The sequence below is a fragment of the Bombus huntii genome, chromosome 14, assembly GCF_024542735.1.
Source record: "Bombus huntii isolate Logan2020A chromosome 14, iyBomHunt1.1, whole genome shotgun sequence".
Lineage (NCBI taxonomy): Eukaryota > Metazoa > Arthropoda > Insecta > Hymenoptera > Apidae > Bombus > Bombus huntii.
The window spans coordinates 1613190-1621056 of record NC_066251.1 but is presented as its reverse complement, the minus strand read 5'-3'; positions in this window follow the sequence as shown (position 1 = coordinate 1621056).

Here is a 7867-nt window from a genome sequence, read left to right as displayed (position 1 = left end):
TACGCGTTACCTACCATTGCTCGAATAAATTCCATTCCTGTAAGTGGAAAGGAAGAAACGTTAGTAAAATTGTATTCGCGTTGCATCGTTAAAAGAAGGAACGCTGTAAGGACGGTTAAGGCGTTTTTAAACTACAGACACGACTTTATCGTGACGTAGAAACGACAAACAGTCGACTCGTGTCTCTATCCTATCGACCGTCGAGTCGTGGTGAACGTGTACGGTGGTGACAACACACTCGTCTGTGGTAACAATGTACCTTAACCACGGCGAAAAAGCAATTTCTGTTTTATCAAACGTGGAAATAGTAGAACTTACGTTATCGCGACACGGTGATCATAATTGTAATATCAGAATGGAAAGGATGGCTCATCAAGCGACTTAATCTCAGTCTCTCGTAGTCGTTAAAGAAATCCGACAGAATTGTAATATTCCTCAGCAACGATAAAATTGCTCCGATGTAAAACACGATGACGTTAACGGTTGATCGAGATCGATCGGTTACGATCGACGTACGTATCACACACACGACACACATGCTAAACTAAATCCTAAACGAAGTAAGGAGAGTAGAGTAAGAGACAGAGAAAAATCGGGTGTTCTCGCTGTCGAGGTTCGAGTTTGTTCGTAGCGATGGGATCCGAAACGCTTCGTATCCGTATGGTACATGTGGCGAGAAATTCGAATAATTTTCGACGCGATTCGAAGCTTGAAACTTTCCAGAGTCTCGTATTATTATGACAACTCGATCTTTTCACACTTTGTTCGATATTTTACGCCGATGATACCGCTTGGATAAAATTAATCGAAACGCGTGTAAAATACTTCGAAACCATTTTAAACTCTCGAGAATTTCAAGATTTTCGAGAGATTCCAGCTTCGAATCGCGTGCCGAATGATTCGTGTTTTTTGCTTTATACGCAGATTCGAAGCGATTCGAAGCGTTTCGGATCCCATCGCTACTTGTTCGTGACGCGCGTCTCAGACCGTGCGAATTAGATTGATCTATCATTGCCTCGTCTGGCCGTCGTCTCGACGATCGTTGATCGCAACCGAGGCAAATATTATTTTCCTAGAACTGTCGCGATGTCAGCGATATCGCTGCTTTTATTTTCACTGCCATCGATCATGTGCGTTGGCCTCTCGAATCCCAACGGCTCGGTGGTCCTCTTTCTTTCTCCATACACACCCTTACATGGGAATGCGGTTCGGCCGAACGTGGATGATAAACGCGATGAATCTCGTTCCAGCGTCGTTACTAAAGAGACAAAGACGTGACGAAGGAGGAAAAGAAGCGAAATACGTTGAAACTTTAAAGAGATTTTTGAAAGCGTAACAGCGAATACGGTTGCGCACGTACCAAGGGGCTGTTGCAACGAGGAAGCAGCTTCGCTGTCTGGTGATTCGCGCGGACCAACGAAAACCGATCGAAATTCAATAATTTTCTGAAAATTCCTGTAAGATCATGGCACGCTACGAGTTTCTTTTTTACTACGCGATATAAGTTACAAGATACTTGTTACGAGGATACGATTCGCAGACATTTCGCCAAAGTATTTACACGATCGATCATCCGTTGTTATTCGTCGTATTAAAAATCCCAAATATATTCAGCGGGCCCATCCTTAACGCCTATTGTACGTTTAAGGCGACTGTTCGCTTTGTATACCAATCGTTCACTGATTACACGTTTGCTGCAGATTGTCTTCAAAATTCGAACGTAAGATTCGCATCCCGTTACGCTAATGAAAATTTCAAAACGTTTCGTCGTATAATACGTAAGTTTTCTCGTGGTATCCGTTGAAATACTCTGGCGAGCTATCGTACAGCTTACTTTTCCTTTCGTTAAACGCGATTTAAATATTCCAGGTAGCCGGTTGTTGCTGCGAACCCTTTGAACGGAAGCGGGAGGAGAGCAGACGCAGTGAGAAGGGAAGGACAAAGTTCGAGACGGTTTGATCGAACACGGATATGCGTGCAGTCGATGGCAATCTGGAAGTGGAAACGAATCAAGGGGGAATTATAGGTACTCGTCTTTCGTACGAGTTCGATGCTATCTGCCTTCTCCTTCCAAGAATTTCGCAGTATAAATAGGAAGCTCGTGGTCGGACTGGTGAGTCAAACGGGGCTAGTTAAATACAATTCGCTCCGGCTAAGGAAAACGCGAAATAACGAGGAATATTCGGCAACTGGCGGGATTTATGCACCCCTCTGGAACGAAGGAACAGCGACATTCCGAGCTGCACGAAAGACTTTTCGACCGGCCGCTGCTTCGATTGCGCGCACGGTTGATCGGTATCGAGGCGTCTTTGCCTCGTCGCCACTTCCTTTTCTCGTCTCTTTGATCTTTGATCCGTTCACTGACCCTCGAATCGCCGGCGTATTGCATCGCGAAACCTACGTTATCTCGAATCGACACAACGTACATTAATCGACTGACTTTCCTTCAAAAATCTCGCCATCGTTCCGAGCTACGTCGATTCGTTCGTGAATCTGGAGCATTCGTCGAAGAACGATACGACGGCCGACTGGTACTACGAACGCGCTCCGCTACACGCTACCGTGCATACAGCGAGAGTCAAAATTGAGCGTGCACCTCGAACAACTTTGTTCCGCTACTGTTACGCGCGCACGTCGAATAAATTGGAAATTATTGGAGAAGGCGCAAGGCGTGTGTAGGAACATGAATTGACAATTAAAAAAAGAACAAAGACGTAGGTAAGCCAAAGTTGTATTATAGAAACTTCGTCGTCGTAAGACGCATACTCGCTTTGGCTGTCGCTGTACTCGACTCGCAAACTCGCGTCTTCATACGACGATAGAGCACGCTCGCTCTATCGTCGAATAATACGAAAATCAGAGAATCAACGAGATCGTATCCGTCGTATTTCTCCTCTAAAATCTTCGTATTTTACCCTTCGTCGCGCGTCGTTGATAGAAATCGGCGGATTTGACGCGTTCGCTGCTACTCGATCTACTCGATTCCTTGGAATCGGTTAAAGCAAGTTTCCAACAACGTAGATCGACTTGGACGACACTAAGAGAGAAAGAAATGCGCCAAGACGATATAATATTGTGCGAAACTTAAACGTAGCTGTAGGTTTCGATCTGTCGCCAGGTTTCCAGGGGAAAATATATGAAATTCGCGTGGCAGTCAACGTGTTAATGGGTTAACGTTTTACTTTACGACCTCGCCATATCCAACGAGTAAATATGTACGGCAGGATGTGCCGCGATGTATACCAGTGCTGGTGGTTTCGGGGGAAAATTCAGAAGACGAAGAAGAAGGAGGAAGAGTACGAGAAAGACGAAGAGAGTGCATAGAAAGAGGAAATGCCAGGATGATCCTGGGTGAGCATTCGGGTTTCGGTCGTTTGGGTGGCTGCCTGCCCGTGTTACCCGATGCCCCCTTCACCTTCACTGCACATATAAGGGCTGCGAGAGCCGCGCACGCACCAGCGAAAAAACTGCATACGCATACGATAACAGGGGTGCGTGCCTGAGGGCTATCCTTATGGGGCTTGGGGAGGCCATACAACACTTTAGTAACCCCGTAATACCTCCCCTTTCAGGCAGGTAGCTAGCCTCTGAGTATAAAGTAGCCAGCTATCGCACCTTCTCCCTCTTTCTTTCCTTTTTTCTCTTTCTCTGCCTCTTTGCCCCCTGCCATCCCGCCCGGTTCGTGTACGTATATCGAGATTAAAGGGCTGTTGAAGAACTTGCGTCGAAAGGGAACGTCAGTAGCTTGCACCGATATATGACAATTTGTCGAGTATGCTGGCAAAGTTGGAGAATACTCCTATTGTCTGTTCGCAACGACGCTCCGAGTCTCACGCTCTATCTCGATCGAGCAAAGTGTCGATCCGCTTCCTCTTCTACCGGCAGGATCCTACCGGTTCCACGGACGTCTGTCCGCGTGAGTTCCGACTCGATCGAGTCCTTGCGATTCCGATTGTCTACTGACTCCGCCAATAAGAATGAGTTTGTTTGTCCGAACGCGAGCTCCGATTGTCTAAACGAAAGGCGATAGGTAAATTCTACCAGGTAACCGAAAAGACACTTTAAGCGAAGTAAATTACAATTTCCAAGTGACAGAGAGCCTTCGAGTCCAAAGTAAGCGACCACTTTGGCGTTAGGGAAGCGCACAGCGCTAGAAATATACGCCGCATCTTACTGCGAACGCGTAGTTTTCGCTCTAACGCGGATGCGGTTTGACCTGCCGCGAGCAAATAGCGAGCGATATGAAACCGTCTCGATGAAATCGCAAAGATCCGTACGGAATATTCGCTGAACCAGTGCAAGCAAACGTGTCTCGAGAAGCTCGAGAAGCTGGCCTAAGTTACTCTCGCTAGCCTCTACTTACGTTGGCGAATCTGGCGTAGTGAAACGCTGTACTAGGAATATTTCGTCTCCCCGCGTGTTCTGGTCGCGTGTCTCGCGTGTCTCCAATTCCTCGCATAATTCCTATTTCAAACTGAACGTATGTGCAAAAGAGATGACAAAGAGTCTCCGACTGCTCGGCATTCACGCTATATCTGGACGAAGCTGAGAGAAAGAGAGGGAAGTTGCATCCCTCTCGGCGGTCCGGAACCCTCCTTCCGCTGCGCCCGTTCCTTTAACGTTTCGACCCTTCGCAGAATGTCTCCAGGTTGATATACCCTTGCCAGAGAACACCGTAGAGTACACCGAGCTGTTCATCCGAGACCTAACCCTCGAATAACAGACGAGCCCCAGGCCTCTCCTACCAGGATCTCTCGAGTGCTATACGGTGAACGTCATACGTATACCATTTTCTTCGACAGTTTCTCCAAACTGTTCAAACTTTCAAACACGTACAGCAACCTAATCTCGCTTGCCGCTACCTTAGGCTAGCTTCACACGGAGATACGTACGTACGAACTGTTCAGAAGCCACATCGACCGGCCCCGTAAATTGAAAAGTACAGAAAAGCGGACACGTTGCAAGTAGAGTTTCGGTTCACGTTAAAAATTACCATTAGCCGAGTCTCTCGGACGCCAAACGGACCATCGACTGAATCTTCTTTTACACGTTTCTTAATTTCGTTGCGCGAGTACACGATCGACGTCCCATTCTCAAGAAACGAGCGAGACGCGGAGCAATTTATTCATCGTATTTATTACAATTCCACGTATGGAGAAATTCTTCGAAAATTATTTCATCCTACCGTTCGATCAGTTGCCACAGCCTCAGAACGCAGACTTTGAGAACTTGGTTTTCGTAACAACGGTAACAACGATACACGCGTTGGTAAGGTACACGATCGACGTTCCATTCCCAAGAAACGAGCAAGACGCGTAACAGTTTGTGTTTCACACTGTACGTACGTACATCACGTAATATCTCGTTTAAACGATCTTTGTTCTGCAAACTGATCTTTCGCTAACGGCAGTCGTATTTATGATAATTCCACGTATGGATAAATTCTCCGAAAATTATTTCATCCTACCGTTCGATCAGTTGCCATAGCCTTAGAATGCAGCCGGAGAACTTGATTTTCGTCATTGGTAACAACGATACACGCGTAGGTAAGTTTGTTCGGCGTTCTTCTGCGAAACAACCTTAGGATCGCGTGATGGACGGAACGAACACGCTAAAACTTTGCTCTTCGTTTCCTCTTACGAGTCGAATATCAAAGCAAAAGAGAAAAGAGGCGAAGGGAAGAGAACGGCCAGTGAAAACGATAAAGAATTAAGCGTGGTAGAAACAATTACGTACACGCTAGATTATACTCCTATTCTTCGATTCTCCGAGCCATCGTTCACCTCTGACCACTCACTCGTAAAATGCAAATCCAAGTAATGGTTATGCTCGGTCGTTCTAATTCGCTTCGTTAAACGAATCGTAAAACGTTCGCTGGACAACCACCCCTGGCACTCGGTGATAATGACAATTACGCGAAAGGCCGCGCTTCCAGTGAAATCGAACGAGAAAAACACGGAAAAGCACGGTTCCGTTGATCTTCTGATTTTGATATCGCTTTATCGTTAAACGAGACAATTGTAACGCGACGCGTGAAAACCACCAACATTTGCAAGTTTCGCTAACACCGTTACGAGGCACTGTCGTCCTAATTACATCGCTCAAATTTCACGCCAATTTGAAAATGTACACGAAGGAGAAATTGGTGCGCTATTTTTCGATAGCCATTTTAAAGATACGAGAAACGCGAAAGACGGTGACCCGGTCCCACCGAATATCGAGGCTCGTCGATCCAACGAACGATCGGCTGTTTGAATATTTGTCTCGTCTCTGCGAAATGTATATATTTGCAGGAAATATCTTGCAAGTAGATTACAAGTTACGTTCGCCGATTTGTCCGAAATCTTATCGATGTAATCGCGACGATCGCTCGTTTCTAAAAAGTTTCTTCCAGCGTGCGAATACTTTCGCGAACCGGTGTAATTGAAATCCAGATGGAAGACGCAAATTTCGTAAAAGTAGCCGATAAGATGAGCAAGTTTCGCGCGAGATAAACGTGCAAGCGATATTTTAACGCGTTCGATACTCCGGCATAACGAACGCGTGAATTTTCGTGTTTCGTTTTCAGCGAACGGGGAGCACTAACCCGACCGTCGGCAAGGACGAGTGCTTGAGGCGCCGTCGAAGAAAAACAATAAAACGAGAATTGGCACGTCTGGCGAAACAGTTGACTGTCGTAAAGTCCACTAGTTCACTTGTCCACTCATGCATCCAACATTGTATTCGATGCGAACGAGATCTCCACATGCGTTTCTCACTTTGTCCTCCACGTTCGCGCGGTTACTTGGCCGCATCGAAATACATACATATGTATTTATCAAACTCGGCACGCCCATACGCTGCACGCCGATTACCTCTTCAATTCCAAGAATTTCAAGCAACTCTGTTCGTTGATCGATCACGATCAGTGGACGACAGATTTTTCGGTATTTACGGGAAATTTGAAGGCGCGCAGATGCTTGCAATACACATGGAATACGTGTACGATACAGAAATCGATCTAATCGCGTCGTAATATTCTATCGTACGTTGGTTGTAACAATTACGAAGAATAAGATCGTCCGTAATTTCGTTATCAAGACGCGTCTCGTCGAATACGAAAGGACGTCCGGATATATTCGAGCGGTAGCGTACAGACGATTCCTATCGAACGCGATTGCTAGCTGTAACGAGCGATTTCGCTCGTTTCTTCCGCTAATCGACACGTTAGATGTGTAACTTACGATCGTTAGCACTTACATAATCGTACATCCGATGTATGTCTAGTGTGGTATAGGCTACGTGAGAATAAAAAAGGCTTGTTTGAATGAAATTGTTCGACCGAAGAAAAATCACGCGGACAAAAGATACTTCTCGCTCGTTTAACTTTGACCTGAGATAAAAATTAAAAATATTGATATCAACGAATATTTATTTGCTTCGAAAAAAAAGAGGAGGAACAAGAAGGAAAAGAAAAAAAAAAAAGATAGCGGACACAAACAAATTATTCGTCTTGCACATGTATGCGTACGTTGAACCGTGCAATTTTGGAATTATACGCTTTGCTTAGACGAATACGTCTGCTGTTCGTAAAGCACGCGTGACACGCGTGTATTTACGGTTTCGATCGAAGCAGTAATTTTTCCGTTGTCAAAGAATCCGTAAAAGCTTGGTGTATTAAGCGTAAATGAAATAAAAGTAAATACGAAATAATAATCATCTTGTGGCCCGAAAGTTTATCGTGGTTAACCATGAATCTTGCAATTGATTGGAGGAAAAGAAACGAAAGCGTTTAATAAAGCGTAAATCGTCGTTATAAACAACGAAAAACAATTAAACTGTCTTACGCTTTCTTCAATTTTAAACATTGTTTTCCAAACGATTTACG